Raw genomic sequence first — 16,862 nt, forward strand, 5'->3', positions numbered from 1 at the left:
TGAATATTGGCAAAAAGTATAAAAATATGTATCACTCATTTCAAAATTCAGCAATAATCTCTATTTATATAATGTTGGTTTCCTATGCTTTAATACAGTAAAATGATTCAATAAATCAAATAACTTAGCTTATATTCAGCCCATATTTATCTAACTGTATTAACACATATTAGCTTATCTGTCATTGATTTTAAGACACATAGTTACCAAGTGCATCACTGAAAAAGAAAAAAAATATTGCCACTTAACTATGATGCAATGGTTTTCCTTCTTTGAGACATTAGGACAATCTATAATGCAGCATTTCTTGAGCACTGCACTACTGTTACTACAATTTTCTTCCTAAGTAGCTAACACTATTCTGTAAATTTTAACATTGCTACTTTCTTGACCCTCATTGTTTCAGAAAGTAACCAAAAGAATATTTAAAACTCAATAAGTAAGATATCAATAAACACACAGAGCTCAGTGAAGTACCATCAACTTGAGTAGTTATTATCCAGTTCATTCAGGAGTATGTAAGATCAAGGACCTCACAGAGTCTGATCATGCTTATAAGATACTACTGCAAAATATACTGCCACTTTAAAAATATTAAAATGTAAAAAGCTTAAAAACTGTGATGATAATTAGGACCTATATTCTAGAAATTAATACAATTAAATTGTTACAGTTTGACATGTCTCCCAGCATTCTTGTGTTTGAAACTTAATCCTCAAGTTCATATGTTAACTGTATTCAAAGATGGAGTCTTTGGGAGGTAATCAGGGTTAGATGAGATCAGGAGCAAAGAATTCCCATGAAGGGATTAGTGACTTTATATGAAAAGAAAGACAAGCAAATGTACACATGACTATTACCTGTTTAGCCTCATTTAGACATTTTGAAAAACTTTTTCACATGAGCTCTTTTACTCTTTTCTCTATTTCTGTAACTTTTTAACTTAACAAATAATATCATATGTATCATATATAATGTGATGTTTTGAAGTGTATATATATATATATATATATATATATACAGAATCTTCCAAAAAATGTATACACCAGAGAAAGAAAAATATGTATAAATATTTTAATACTAAATGTCTTGAGACATTATCAGATTAATACAAGTTATTTGTGGCTTATTACAAGAGATACTCAAAGTGGTAGCCATTAGCTTCCAGACATTTATTAGTATGGGAAACTGCTAAAGTGTGTATGCATTTTTTTGGGCAGACTTGTGGTGAAAACTAGCCGATTAACAAATGCACTATTTCACACAATTATATCATGGTTAGAATACTTAACATCTACTCTTTCTACATTTTAAAGAACATATTATTAACTACATTTTGTACAATAAATCCCTATTACCTACAATTTATAAAAATTATGAATTTTTCTGTTCAATATTCATGAAAAATTCCCATTCTTCTGACTACATTAGTCAGCATTAACAACACCAATAGGGTAATAGGGTGTACTTCTGCTTTGCACATTAAATGCTCACTTCTTCCTAAAAGGAATGTTGAATTTAACTGAATGCCTTTCAGCCATTCAGAATCCCAAATGAAAAGGTTAGCATTGTATTTTCTTTCTTTTTTTTTTTTATTTAAAGAGGAAAAAAGAAAGGACATAAAAAAAAACAAAGCAGTAAAAGGGAATAATACAATATTTCAAGAAAAAAAATATACAGTAAGAAATCACCAGTTAATAGGTTACACATTATCTTCCCAGGAACAGCTGTCCAAATTACAAAATTAAAGCATATAAAGTGGACATTCATACAGTGAAATTGGAGACAGTTCTGTTCAGTGATCCAACAAAAGCTCAGTAATATGGTTTTCCATCCTACACACTCGAACATACCTGTGGTTGTATCCCTTAGTCCACCTTCCTTTCCTCTCTTTTTTACAATAACAACTAGACTTTTTGGGTTTTATTACTCCCACGGTTCTTATTACTTTTTTTGAAGAGAATAAAACCAAATGTGACAAAAATATAGAAGGCTTCACGAATTTGCGTGTCATCCTTGCGCAGGGGCCATGCTAATCTTCTCTGTATTGTGTATCGAAAAAAAAAAAATAAATTATCGTTCCCATTTTAGTATATGTGCTGCCGAAGCAAGCACGCATTGTATTTTCTTTAAAAATTTCTAGTATTTCACATGACCAGAAAAGTACAAAAAATATGCAGCATAAGGTTATATCCAGCAACCAATCTAACAAGTAGTAACATTACATTATGTTCAGGTCAATCTGTGTGCACACACGTCTGCATGTGAATGTAAAGAAATCAAATCTTACGGTATCTGCACCTTACACTCCACTTGTTTATCACTGTCTGTATTTTTGAACATGTTTATAGTTATAAAAATACTCAATACTGTTTTAACTATTTAAAGGTTTTTCTCTGTCACGATTATGTTCATGCCTTTAAATTATCCTCAATATGTCACAGTAAGAATAAAACACAATCTATATGTCCATCTCAATCAAAGAAAAGTTTAGCTGCTTTCATTGTTGGGTTTAATTAATGCCAGAAAAGTATACAATTTCAAAAGTCAAATGTTCTGGCTGCTAAATATTTATTATATTGGATACTTACCAGTCTTTCAATACTTCTATAACATTTAGAGTCTTTATAATTTGGGTTCATAAAGTAGAATAAAGTTTCACCTATTAAAAAAAACAAACATATCAATGGCAATAGTGAACCATAAATAGTTTTAGCAAAATTCTGACATAAAAATCAGTGGCTACTCTTTTTATGTGATGTATGAAACCACCAATACTTTTTATAACCTCAAGAATACACTAAAAACATGCACCTAGCTTCAAGAAATGAGTCAACAGAGTGTCCTGGACCAAAATGCAATAAACCTAATTGTGGCTCTCTATCCTTCCTCACCCAATTCCTAATTTACATAGTCCAAAGATTATCATACTGGTATCAGTGTTCTTACCACTGATTCTAGGAGGTGGTAGAATACCATCTAAATACCATCAAGAAAAAAGGTGTTCACTTCAAAGTTTTTATGGGTAGTCAAATTATTATTCCCCCGTTGAATTATTATGGTTTGCATACAGGTATCCCTCAAGAGCATCATGTACTCATAAATAGGTTTTTGGAAGGTGACTGGATTATGGGAGCTTACAGATGGCTTGCTGTTAGGAGGTGGGGCCTGGTTTGAAGAGGCAGGCCATTGATTGCATGGCCTAAAAGGATTTGTCTCCCTTCCCTGCTCTTCCTTTGCTCTGACTCCCAACCACTATGCTGTGAGAAGCTCTCCTCAGCTTGTCTCTGCCATGCCATTCTGCCTTAGACACAGCTAACTGTGGACTAAAATGTGAGCCAAAATAAACCTTTGCTTCTTTAAATTGTGTGTATGGGGTATTGTGTCCCAACAAGGAAAATGACTAAGACATGGAATGAAAGGTATTTGAGAATATATGAGAACTCAAAATACTAAAACCAAACAATGATTAATTAACACCAAGTTTCATATTCTTGAATTCTCCAATGAATTCATCTTCTGTATACAATACAGAGAAAACTATTTCTAGAAAAAAATACTAGTCTGAGCGTCTCTTGGGAAGATGACTATATGCAATATAGCAAATAATGGGTGATATCCTATCTTCTGTTTGAAAGCAAATGTTGTTTTCACTGTTTTGTTTCATTATGATTAATCGTTTTGCTCTATTCACTATTCCCTTTCAACTGGTTTTATAATGTTCTGTCTTTGGTTTGATTTGGCTATATCTAATTGGCTAGACAACTACTGTGAAGATAACAAGATATACTATGGTACCTATTACTGTTATCCTGGTAACCTGCTCTGAAGTTCTGTATTGATTTCACCACATTGTCTCGGTTGGCTTTGTTCTGTCTTGTTCTATTGTATTTCTACTACCTTCAAAATAAAAAAATAAAAATAAAAAGTTGCCCCTAAAAAAAAGAAAAGAAAAAAATACTAAAGAAAATTTTCTATTTCTGGAATAGCAACAAGATACTTCTGTCTAGTTTCCCCTTTTCTCTGTAGTTTTTACCAGGAAAAAACATGAAAAATGTTTCCTCCTTATACTTACAAAAGTTTATTTTGAATCATAAGTTTTTGATGAGTGACCTTTATTTTTAAATGCTCAAATCTAGAGAACTGTCATGTTCTTTTCAGGGAGGCAAACAGTTCCTAAACTGAAAGGTTTCTCAGGAAAAGGAGGCAAGAAATGGGACAGAACTATAACAGACACACAGTTTTGTGTATATTAGGAGAACATCTTTTCACAGTGGGTGCAGTTCCACTTCAGGGCTCACCATCGCTAAAGCACAGGCTAGCTTTCAGTCCCATTTGCTCACTCCATGGACCAGCACCACTGATCAGTGTACCAAGTACTCAGCCACTTGCGTGGGATAGAATCAAGATGCCTTTCGCGCCTGTTTCTGCTGCCTCCCACGGTAATCAAGGCCATGCATATGTTCTTAACTCTAAAATTATGGAAGAAGAGAAAGAAAAAAATGTACAAAGCTTCTGTAAAGAGGGAGAGAGGAGTTGAAGGAAAGGGAGGGGATTGGGGCTAAAAGAAAAATCAAGATGTATTATGTACAGGTACAAATTCCCTATGATGAATGTGATCATTATGTATATCTAAAATGTTCCAATAAAATTAATTTTAAAAATAAAATTATGGAAGAGGAAATTATTAGTCAAATTACGAGTCTAAAAATGGTATTCCACTAATAGTTTTAATATAACACCCTCTATCTTGGACTACTGCAAGGTAAAGTCATGTCTCTTACAACACTTAGCTAGCTAAGTCAATGTGGCCAATGAACTGAAAGCTGGAAGCCAACTAAAATTGTTTTGCTCTTTTATAGAGAGACATTTTCTAGGCCAAATGATGAATTTTTCTAATGTTCTTAAAGTGGTATGGCTTTTTTTTGTCTGTGTTTTGAAAGCCCAGCTTAGAAACCCACAAAGTTTCATTTACTCAAAAACAATTCTAATGCCTGGAGTCAGCTGTCCCCTTCTTGATTCTGCCACCACTCTTTATAAACAATCACATTCTAACTTTTATCACTCAGTATTACACTGGAGCTGTAAATATATCTTAATAGATTTAAAATGTCTTTAGAGCACTACATATATTTTCCTCTGTTTCCAAACTACACAGATACCTTATACTTACCTATGTAACTGTCTTATCCATGGTCATAAACTCCTTAAGGTCGAGAACCCTGTCTTATATTTTTTGCCTTTTTACAGTTACAATGTCAAAATTTAAATTCAACATTACTACTATAATTTCCCATTTCTAATACAACTACTATTACAGTGTCAAAATAAAACTTGCCCCAGCAATATTTCTAGAATGTTTATATTTGTACCCAAAATGTACCCAAAATGAAAAACATAAAGTGTAACAAATACTTATAAAAATATAAATCATCTCCTCAGAAAAATAATTATTTTCTCTTATACAGTGACTGGTAAAATGTAAAATAAGAACAAACGAAATGGGCCAGAGATATAGCTCAGCGACACAGCTTCTGCCTGACAAGCATAAGGTCCTGAGTTTGATTCCCCCGCAAAAACACAACAAAATAATAAACAGCAAACACCAAAATAATAAAAAAATTGATTTAAAGTATTAGCATCAACTTTTAGTTTTAAATCATTAGAAACTGCATCAATATGTCATGTAACTCAACAAATATTCAGTGAGCATTTATTATATACCAGTTATTATTTTAGGCACTGAGTATGGGCATAATCAAATTCCCCACTTTCATGGATTCTAGTGGGGTAAAGGCACATATATTATACCAAGCAGTGCTAAGTGCTATGAAAAAAGGAGAGCAGTATAAGTGTACAGAGTGACAGTAATGCTACTTTAGCAAGTCTAAACAGGTGAACTTTGAACAAAAACTTGAATAGAATGCAAAAAACAAAAACAAAAACAAAAAACCAGGTTATACAGGCATCTGTAAAATGTATATATCAGGATACTGAAATAATGTTTACCTGATGTAATGCAAGAGATACTGAATGCAAAAGAAAAAGAAATCACAAGTGACTACAGTGATAGGAAAGTCACTTAGACCTACTTCTCAGGAACTGAAGTATGATGTGAAAAGAGGAAACAGAAGTGCTCCCCTGGAGATATTTCTTCCTCAAAATGCAACCCCCAACCCTAATTCCCCCCAAAAGACAAGATTTTCCAGCCTGTGAGAATAGAATTGCTTACTGATAGGTCAGATAACAGAAGAGCAAGTTAGAAAGGAAAATAGAGTTCCATTTCAGCTACCCTGTTCTTAGGTCTATTAGAAACTAAGTAAAGGATGTCAAATAGGTAAGAGATACAAAACCATAGCTCAAGCAAAAAGCCTGGAACTAGTGAACTGATATGGGAATCCTTAGCATGTAGTTATATTTCTGAAGCCAGGAAACTAGAGGGAATGAAATAACTCAGTGCTGTGCTATCCAAGAGAACATGCTGAGATGATGGGACTGTTATGTAATCCCCGCTAACACAGCTGACAAAAACTACATGTGGCCAGTGCTGCCAATATGAATGGTGGGAACCTAGAGAATGGGTAAAGGTTTTGGGACCAAGCCCTGTTTGGGCCAAGCATGACTAAAGCCAGATAGGAAGAACATCCAGCACAGGAGGAAAAGAAAGGATAAGTGGGAGAAAAATCAGAATGGTGTCTCCAGGATCAAATGCAGAAAATACGTAACAGAAAAAAAAGAACATACAAAATATTGCTAAGTGACTAAGGGGACGAAGCCAACACTGACCACTGCACTTAGCTATATGGAAGTTCCTGACAACCCTGCCAAAGAATGCTCAGGGGATTAGGAAAGAGGAATGAAGAAATGAAAGCAAGCAGAGTAGACAACTCTTTTGGAAAGTTCTGGCATAAAGTATACAAGGAAATGGGGAATAGCTTGAGGGGCTTGGGATAGGAAATTTATTTAAAAGATTGGCATTTAGGGCATGTTTGTAAGCTGAGATACAACCTGTTCCAACAGAGAATAAAAATGATTTTTAAAAAAAGCAATACAAAAAGAAACATTTGTATGGTGGCACGCACCTATAATCCCCTGATCTGAGAGGCTGAGGCAGGAAGATCATATTTCATTCCAGTTTGAACAACTTAAAAACAGTGAGATCCTGTTTCAAAATGAAAAATAAAAAACATGGATACAGCTCAGTGCTAAGGTTCTGGGGTTCAATTTCTAGTACCACTCCCACAGAAACAGAGACAGACAGACACAGAAACAGACAGACAAGCAGATGGGGGTGCGAGAGGGAAAGAGAGAGACTGAGACTGAGATTTCTATAAACAATAAAGCCAAAATGAAGAGAATCCAAATGTAAAAGTAAAACAGTGACAGGTCTCTAACAGGAAAGAAAAAATGTAAGAAGACATGTATATAGATGTAGGCAAATTAGAGTATTTGGCAGTGGAAGACCAAGAAGTTCTTTTTCAGTGCTTCTGTTTTCTTGGGGAAATAAACAACAAAGTTACTAACTGAAAGTGAGAAGTGAAGAAGAGGTGTTAAACTGCTGACTGTAGCAGGGTAAAAAACAGCAACTTCTAAGAGACTTCTCACTAAGGTGCCAATGAGTTCAAGGTAAGACTGGTTCTGTTGTTTAATAACAGTGGTCACACTATGATCCAATTCTCCCTGTGTCCCAAAAGACACCGTGACAGAAGACCGTCATATATACCATGGAAATCTATATATGTATTATAGCTGTAGCATTCTCCGAATATGTATGTATAGTACTCCTATTAAAAGTGGGAATTGGGTTATCTAGAATGAATTCTTGTTAGAGAATTCACATAACCTTTACTGCTCATCTTTTTCTTTTGTAAATATTTGTAAATCTTTTAAAGTTATCCTGAGAGTCTTTGTGAAGATTACATCAATTTACTAAAATCTAAGGCTATATCCTTTTTAATGTTGGAACTTTATACCACCACTGTGAGAAAGTTTTCACATTTGCCACAATTACTCAAAGACTACAGTTCAGTGAAGATGTTAACAAATCTTCTCAAAATCTGACCCTGAGATGTGAATTTGTTCAGAGCAGCCAGAGGTTCTAGTACAATCCCGCCCCAGTCTTGGGCTTCAATTTTTTTTTTTATTATTCCTACTTCCCCTTGTATCAGTCTATATGTAGATCATTCTTCACATCAGAGAGGACAGAAAACAAGAAGCTGCCAGTTTCATTCACACTATGTATCCACAGAGGGGCAATTTGTTTATAAGAATGTCATTTTTGTATAGAAGATCAGCTTTGCCTTTTTTTAAAATCTCAGCACATTATTTTGCTAGGATTGTATTCCTTTTTAAATAATGTTTTGAACATTTATTTTTAAATAATGTTTTATATATATATTCATTATTATATTCAATATCTCTCTCTCTCTCTCTCTATATATATATATATATATATCACATCCTTTCTCTTCTTCCACATTTTAAAAGCAGTTCATTTGACCACTTTACCTCTCCCTTTCCTTCATAAATTATTTCCAATTATTCAGATAGTTGTCTTCCAGCCACTTTCACGTCCGGAGATAATATCCATGGTATCTTACCTACTTGCATTTGAACTTTAGGAACTCTGTATTTCAATTCTCTATATTCCAGATTTTCTCCATATTTCTCTTCCTCTTTATTCATTTAGCTGTTATTCACTAAACACCCCCTTTGTGCCAAAAGATACAAAATGCAAAAGTAATCATACTGAAAAATACAAAACACAAAAGTAATCTTAGTCTCTATCCCCAGAAAGATCACATAGTGGGGGAAAAAGCACACCAATACATAGGGTACTATATCCTGCTAAAGGACACTTAATCTCATTTGAGTGGCCAGAAAATCTGCATTACAGAGATAATATTTGAGCCAAAGGAACTTGAACAGAGGTTGTATAGGTAAAGGGGAAAAAAGGAGGAAAAGCATTAAAGCAGAATGAGCTGCCCAATACAAGTCACTGAAAAAATTTTAGTAAGTTCAGTGTCATGATTGCAAAAATAAGGAACAGAAAAAATAAGGACAGAGGGATGGTAGGTAAAGACCAGATGATAGAAGGCTTTGTACACTATGCTGTGAACTTTGGGCTTTAATGTAGTGCCTAGTGATCTCATGAAAACCACCCATGGAGACTGTCTGGGTCCCACTTTCAGAGACGCCAACCTGCTAAAGCTGTAGAGGGTCCTAAGTATCAGCATGTTTGACAAGCTTCATAGGTGCTTCTGATGAACACTGGCTGAGAACCATTGATATAAGTAGTAATATAGGTGACAGAAGTAATATAGGTGACATGAATTATTTTAAACAGCACTATCGAGCAGATGGAGAATTCTAGTGGCAAAATGGAAGACAGATTTTAGAGGAAAAAAAATACTGGTGTGAAAGCCAGTTTGGAGGCTACTATAATACTTCAAGAAAAAGGTGAGACCATTTTCTAGAGCGAAGGGTACAATTTGAATAAATTTATATTCAGAAGTTAAAATGAGCACAATTTGGGTGATAATTTGGATTGGGAAGTGAGGTGGGTAGGGGATCAGGACAACTCTCTGCATGTTAGTCTGGTTAACTGGATTTATGGCACTCCCATCTAAGAAGTATACAGGACAAGAACTAAGACTTGTACAGAATCTATAGTTAGGGCAAAGCCATCCCCGAGCCAAGAGAGCAGAGTTCTCTGTCCAATGCTAGCTTCTTTTCAGTAACTATGGAAACTAAACTAACTGTCATTCACTGTAATTTCTGCAGTGCTCAAAATGTACACCTTCTCTCAACAACTATGCCATCAAGCTGGGAATGTAGCTCAGTGCACAAGTACCTGTCTAACAGGCACACATTCCTGAGTTTGAGTTCCAGTACCCCCACAAAAAAACAACCATCCAGGTATGGTGGTGCTCGCCTATAATCCCAGCACTCAGGAGGCTGAGGGAGGAGGATCCTTGTGAGTTCAAGACCAGCCTGTACTACAAAGTGAATTCAAAGCCAGTGCAAACTGCATAATGAGACTCTGTCTCAGAAAAAAAACAGTAACAACAACAAAAACACAATTATGCCATCTTCACCTATGGCTTCCAATGCTGAAATAAGAAAATGGTGCAAATAGATTACTCTTCTGAGAAAGCAACATTAGAAAAAAAGTGAGAGAAAATCAGAGTTATAGAAAGAGGTCATATGCTGAGAAAGTTTTTTTCCGTTTTGTTTTGGTTTGGGTTTGAGACAGGGTCTTGCTATGTAGTTTAGGCTGGCCTTGAACTCACCACGTAGTCCATGCTGGCCTTGAACTCATAGTGATCTTCCTGCCTAAGCCTCCCAAGTGCTTGGATTACAGGCATATGCCATCATACCCAACTAAATTGAGGGAGTGTTTAAAAAATGATTATTGGTTTTGATTAGTCTGCAGGTAGACTGGTATACTTTCAAGCTGTAAGGAAGAAGTAGGCTTGTCACATAGCCACCCACCCTCTACCAGCTCTGACTGTGTGCATTTTTCCACCGTATCAATGGCACCATATTGGTGGCTTGAATTCACTCACGGTGGGAGAACTTTCCCCACAGGAATGAGTGAATGTTACACATTAGTCTTTCTAATTTTTTCCCCCAAGAAAGTCAGTTTCCCAGCATACCACTGCCACCAGCAAGGGGAAGACACTGAAGATAGGAACAAAAGAAGAAACAAGCATATGACAAAGTCATAGAGGAAAAAAGTGAGGACTGGGTCAAGGGGATAGGTGAAGAAGCTAGGACTTGAGAAAAGGGCAGGACAGGTCGGACACTTCAATCTCCAAGGCTGTAGGAAAGGAGGAAAGAATAGCTGCAGACACACAAAATGTATCAGATAGATCAAAAACTAAAGGAATTCAAGCATGGCAGCCTCAATTTTTTTTCACCTGCTAGACTGTCTGCTGAGAGAAGGGAGCTTGAGGATAGGGATGGATGGTTAGGTAATTTAGAATAGTTATTGGGGTATAGTCAAACAAAAGAAAACAGTGACCAAGGACAATTAAGATTTACAGGGGGACTTCAAAGCTCACCAGAAGCTGAAAAACCATGAATTTCTGGTGGTATAATTTTCTCAGCAGCATGGGTCCAACAGTAGAGACTTCACACTTCACTACTGATTTAGAAATGGGAGTTTGGGTGGGTAGAAATTGCAGAAGCAGAAGTGAGAGAGGACCAAGGATGAGAGAATGGACCATGTGGTCTAAAATGGGATACACACTGGGCAGGGAAGAGAAAGAAGCCAAACAAATGCTAATAGACAAGGAGAAGCCTAAGATAATTGAGAAAAGGTCATCTCTATGAGAGTGAAAAACAGATAATGCAGGAATGAAGGATACTGGAATTTTTAATTTTTGAAACAAGCACTCCCAGATGATGAATACTCACACATGCCAAGCAGATGTCTAAAATGAAGTGAAAGTTTAGATAGTTGCAGTAACCACGAGGCTATTTTTTGGGACAAAAGATGATAAGCTCTTAAAATAAAGGCTTCTTAATGACAGATTGTGTCTGTTGTATTTACTGTTAGTTCTCTGAATCTAAAATAGTACTTGCCACACAGAAGACATTCATCTCAACTCTTTACTGAATGAATGACATGCCTTTCTCTCAGGATTCCTATTATGTCCTCTTGTCCCCAAAATAGGTCAAAATTAGGCATAAAACAGCAGATCCTTTGATTACTTGCTTTACCTTTCCTAAAAATGAAATAGTCAATGAAGTAAGTCAACAATGGCTCTACCTTACTGAATGAAACTTTCTGCAGATAGTAGGCAGCTGACTCTGATGTCTTAGCTCTGTTCTACTTCTGTAAGTTCCAAAATATACTACATGCCTACAAGATTACAGACTCAAGCTATACACTCAGTACTGTAGATTTTCACTCATTTACCCTCTTGATATATAGAACTGCCATACTTGCTCCCCAAAACAAGTCATGATACACATGAACTCTTAAAGTTAGGGCTGTTCCTATATAATGATGTTTTGTTTTGTTTTGTTTTGTTTTTTGGTACTGGGGATCAAACTCATTACCTAACACCTGCCAGGCAGGCGCTTATGCCCCTGAGCTAAATCCCCAGCCCTATAAATGACATTTTTAATGCCTGGTTTCTTCTGTGTTCTGCTCAGCACTATCAAAGACACTGCATTGTACCAACTGAACTTAAAAGTCTCAAGCTCAACAAGAGGGCCAGAATGGCCTGTAGGTCACTGACTTTCCTCTTCAATTAGTCAATATCAAGATAAAGGGGTCCATTGTGCTATACTTCCCCTTTCCACAAATTCATTAATTCATATAACATTTATTATACATTAGTCATTTTAGCACATATATTAATCTGCTTTCATGCTATCTTCACTAGTTTCTGAATCTGTTCTGAATAGCCAATTATGCATATAGCAGCATCAGACAGTGCTGAAAACCAAGGACCTAGAAGCACATGGGGAACCTAGCCCTTCCTAGTCAGTTACACAGAACAGTATGAAATTTGGATTCCTTTCCTAGAAGTGATGCACAGATCCTAGATAACCCATCAGTAAACACTTGTAATTTTATTTAATCGCACAACAGAACATATTATGGCTGAGTGCGCCATCTGGAGGAACAAAAGCTTATTGCCGCCTTCCCTCAGGACAGTGCCAGGAAATTTCTTTCAGCCATCCTCTCCAAAATGTCAATGAAAATAAAAGCAAGGGAGTATTTGTATTTGACTTATGGATTCAGAAAAGGTCACAATTAAGCCCCTTTCTTGAATATACAGATCTAATGATATGGACTTTATACTAAATCTCACCTCTCCAGATCTCAATATATATTGATGATAACTCATCATTTCCCAAGATACATCACATATATTCTTTAGATCACATCACCACAAAAAAATAAGAAAGAAAAATAACACTAATTATACCATTTTATAATAAACATGACGAAAGCAATGGATATGAATAATTATAAAATCATACATTTCCATAATGGCAGAAACTTCAGATATCATATACTCTAATTATACCTTCTGTAGGGTACAAAAGATGAGGTCCATAGAACTAGTTAGGACTCTTGGTCTCCATGCAAGTTGTCTTAAGAGACATGTGATATTTTTGGAATTAATTAACTAGAACTAAAATAAATGAGTTTAGAAGATACAGGATTTTTTCAGTCAAATCCATTTAAAAAATACAGATTAGGGGGCTGGGGATTTAGCTCAGCGGCATAAGCACCTGCCTTGCAAGCAGGCAGTCGTGAGTTCGATCCCCGGTCCCGATAAAAAAGGAAAAAAAATACAGATTAGACTTTAATACTAAAACTAAAATCAAAATAGACTTTAACACTAAATACTAACTCTAAATGTTATCCAGAGATTTGATTCAAATCACTAGATTTCGATATCTACACACAGCAACCAGATTTTAAAATCTCTCTTTGTACAGCAGCACAAAGCTAAATGCAGGAATCTGGAGGTGGTGAAGGGGGGCCTACAAAGCAACCTTGCTTGTATCAACAGAATTGTTTTTAAAATATAAGCTAGTTAGGCTGGGTGCGGTGCACACACCTGTAATCTCAGCACTCAGGATGCTAAGGCAGGAGGATTGCTGTGGGTTCTAGGCCAGCCTGAGTTAAAAAGTGAGTTCAAGGTCAGTCTGAACTAGCATGCATGTATGTGTGTGTGTTTTATATATATATATATATATATATATATATATATATATATATGTTAAAGTGTAAATTATATAATATTTAAGCAAGAAAATGCTTGATAATCTAAACTTACTGTGTAACTCTTTAGTCAAGCCTAGATGTGTTAAACAATAACCACCATGAAGATTCCCAACTAAAGACTTAAAACATAAAGTTAGCTAGGTATGATGGTTCACACCTGTAATCCTAGCACTTGGGAGACAGAGTCAGGAGGATCACTATGAATTTGAGACCATCCTGTACCACACAGTGAGTTAGTACAAAGTGAGACCCTGACTTAAAAAAAAAAAAAGCAAGCTTGTTAGGAATATTATTTATATATATTTATTAATATAAACCTCTGCATAATCTGTACAAAGTAGATTATGCATAATTTCTCAAAAGTATATTATCCAATTTTACAGTGAAGCAATATTGTATATTAAAAGCAAAATCTGGTAGTAGCTGAATATAGAAAATGGAGATACATTTTAGTGGGCTTTGTTTTACAAAATCCCCCTTGAAATTTAAAATGTTGACCAGAGAAATCTATACCTTAACCAAAGTACAAAATTAGATAATATGAATAAGAAAACCTACAAGAACCACTTTAACAATAAAAGGTTTCACACTGAAATCTTGTATAAAACAAATGATGAGCCCATAATTATTGACAATCTACAATACTTGGGGGCATGTTCAACTTATACTGAACCAATTAACATCAAAAGAAATGACAGCAGTCGTTCAGAGCTGGAAGTTAGGAAGTAATGGGTTCTTATGAAATTAGGATTGAAGCTTCAAGCTCCTTAGACAGAGTACAAAGCTTCAGGAAGGAAATCCTATTGTATTTATACTATAGGCCCTACAGAGTGCGAGTAACAATCTATACCTCCATGGCAAAATAAATTCAGAGTTCCAGCTTGACCTGCAGCAACATATTCTGCCTATCTCCTGAGGTACCCTCCCTGTTAAGGAATGGGCAGATTCTTATACCTCCTCCAGGCCATCGTGGCTGTGACCATCTGAGCAGAGCAGTACCAGCAGCAGCAGTGAGGCAAACAGTGGCCCAGATAAGCTTCATGAGGTAGTCTCTCTCAGCACTTCTCCAAACCCTTCCCTAGGTTTTCCAAGAATTCTCTCAGTATCACATTCATGTATATTATGCTTTAAATGCATGGAATAAGAGGAATCCTATGAACAGAAATGCTTCATGTATACATTCTTTTGCATTCTGAATAAACACTTTAGGAATGAGCATTTTGAACACAATCATTTGTAAGATGTAACTGCCATACGCAAACATTTTTCAACTAACACTGACTGCCAGAAAAGAAAAACCATCATAGTTTACATTTAATTACATTATAATGAGAATCTATTCTATAATTAGAACTCAGAGAACTAAATGATCTATACAATAATGACCATGTTACCTCCCTTAAAATTTTACAGATGAGAACATTAAGGCAGATGTTTAGTTAAGAAGTTTACCAACAGTCACAGGACTTAGAGGTTTGATGTACAGATTCCTATCCAGTGTTTTTCTTGAAACTATGTAAAGTTTAGGGGGATTTTATACAGCCAAACTCTTATTTTTCAGAATGCTACCTGTCAGGATCAGAGAAGCATACAGAGCTCCAAATAGCCATAACCAAAATAAAACCACTCCCAGATATATAATAATCACCAACCCAGAAATTCAACATAAGAATAGAATATTAAAAAGCTGTCAGAGAGAAAAGACAGATCACCTATAAAGGAAAACCTATCAGAATCACAGCAAATTCTCAGCACAAACAATGAAGTCAAAAAGAGCATGGAGTGAAATATTTCAGATCCCAAAGGAAAATGATTTCCAACCTAGACTGAAGTACCCTGCAAAACTGTCCTTCAAAATGGATGGAGAAATAAGATACTTCCATGACAAACAACAGCTGAAGAACTTCATGATCACCACGCCAGCCCTGCTGAGAATACTGAAAGACAGTTTACATACACTTAGGAAAAAACCACTAAGCAAAGCAGACAAACAGAACGGAAAGATAAAGATGCAACAGCAGAAAGATAACATGTCAACAATAAACCAATATATAACAATTATAACCATTAATGTAAATGGTCTCAATTCACTAATTCAAAGAAACAGACTGGCAGAATGGATCAAGAAACAACATCCAACCATATGCTGTTTACAAGAAACCCATCTAACCCAAAAGGATACTCACAGACTGAAAGTCAAAGGATGGAAAACAATACTTCATGCAACAGGAACCCCCAAAAAAGCAGGGGTAGCTACTATGTTTGTAGACAATGTGAACTTCAAACCAAGAATGGTCAGAAGAGATAAAGAAGGTCATTACATACTGGTTAGGGGAAACTTCAAGAGGAAGAAGTAACAATCTTAAATACAAATGCACCAAATTTCAGAGCACCCAGTTATATAAAACAATTATTAATAGAAATGAAAAACCAAATTAGCAATAACACAATTATAACAGGAAACCTTAACACACCATTGACACCAAGGGACAGATCAACCAGACAGAAAATCAGCAAAGAAATAAGAGAACTGAATCACACCTCTGAACAAATGGACTTGATGGACATATACAGAGTGTTCCATCCACAATGCCAGAATACACATTCTTCTCAGCAGTACATGGGACATTCTCTAAAATAGATCATATAATAGCCCACAGAACATACCGAAGTAAATGCAAAAGAATTGAAATTATTCCATGCATGTTATCGGATCATAGTGCCATGAAACTAGAAATTAGTGATAAAAGATACTGCAAAATTCCCACAAATACATGGAAACTGAATTAAACAGTCTTGAATAATCAGTGGGTCACAGAGGAAATTAAAGAAGAAATTAAACCATACCTAAAAACAAACGAAAATACAAATTCAACTTACTGGAACCTGTGGGATGCAATGAAAGCTGTCCTCACAGGAAAATTTATTGCACTGAGTTCCCACATCAGGAAAACAGAACGAATACAGATAAATAACCTGATGTTACATCTCAAACATCTTGAAAAAGAAGAGCAAGTCAAGCCCAAAGCCAAAAGAAGAGAGGAAATTATAAAAATCAGAGAAGAAATTAATTCAATGGAGACTAAGAAAACAATACAAAGAATCA

General features: G+C 35.6%; 1 protein-coding gene and 1 pseudogene across 12 annotated transcripts in view; both read right to left on the bottom strand.

Moving 5' to 3' along the window:
- Positions 1-16,862, bottom strand: part of Lyst (lysosomal trafficking regulator) — a 233,208-nt gene that overhangs the window by 184,385 nt on the left and 31,961 nt on the right. For 10 of the 12 annotated variants that reach the window (XR_010051247.1, XR_010051246.1, XM_063260084.1 and 7 more), the window contains exon 2: positions 2,592-2,662. The exons of 1 other annotated variant lie outside the window; for it this stretch is intronic. The gene's annotated coding sequence lies outside the window, so the exon portion shown is untranslated. Of the gene's footprint in view, positions 1-2,591; positions 2,663-4,301; positions 4,531-16,862 lie in introns of those variants that run through there. One more of the 12 variants, XM_063260083.1, reaches the window with a different exon arrangement.
- Positions 1,980-2,078, bottom strand: LOC111757911 (U6 spliceosomal RNA; annotated as a pseudogene).

Source organism: Cavia porcellus, unplaced genomic scaffold (genome assembly GCF_034190915.1).
Source record: "Cavia porcellus strain 051 isolate PalLab524CR breed Dunkin Hartley unplaced genomic scaffold, mCavPor4.1 scaffold_13, whole genome shotgun sequence".
Taxonomy (NCBI): Eukaryota; Metazoa; Chordata; class Mammalia; order Rodentia; family Caviidae; genus Cavia; species Cavia porcellus.